Genomic DNA, 288 nt, shown 5'->3' with positions numbered 1-288 from the left:
TTTCCAAGCTGTTCAGCGTCTCCAGCATTTCAGCAAATGCTATTTCAAAGCTATTAATCAGGCTTCTTGGAAAAGGACGCTGCAGGATTGTAAAGCAAATACCTATTTATTCCTGAACATCTCCATCCAGCTCAATGGGGCGAAATGAATTGTCAAACGTGATTTTAAACCACTCTCTCTCTCTGAGTACTGTACACATGAAGATGTCTGATGGAATAAGATTAACTTCCTAGGGTCACGGCTGATTTAAAACCAGGAGTTCTGTTAGAAACCCCTTCTGAAGCCATG

General features: G+C 41.3%; 1 protein-coding gene across 2 annotated transcripts in view; it reads left to right on the top strand.

Annotated features, from left to right (window-relative positions):
• Nucleotides 1-288, top strand: part of VEPH1 (ventricular zone expressed PH domain-containing 1) — a 65037-nt gene that overhangs the window by 48927 nt on the left and 15822 nt on the right. The gene's annotated exons all lie outside the window — the stretch shown is intronic.

This window comes from Buceros rhinoceros, unplaced genomic scaffold (assembly GCF_000710305.1).
Source record: "Buceros rhinoceros silvestris isolate BGI_N320 unplaced genomic scaffold, ASM71030v1 scaffold7051, whole genome shotgun sequence".
In the NCBI taxonomy this organism is placed as follows: domain Eukaryota; kingdom Metazoa; phylum Chordata; class Aves; order Bucerotiformes; family Bucerotidae; genus Buceros; species Buceros rhinoceros.
The sequence above is the reverse complement of the archived record's forward strand: the minus strand, read 5'-3'. Positions and strand labels throughout refer to the sequence as shown.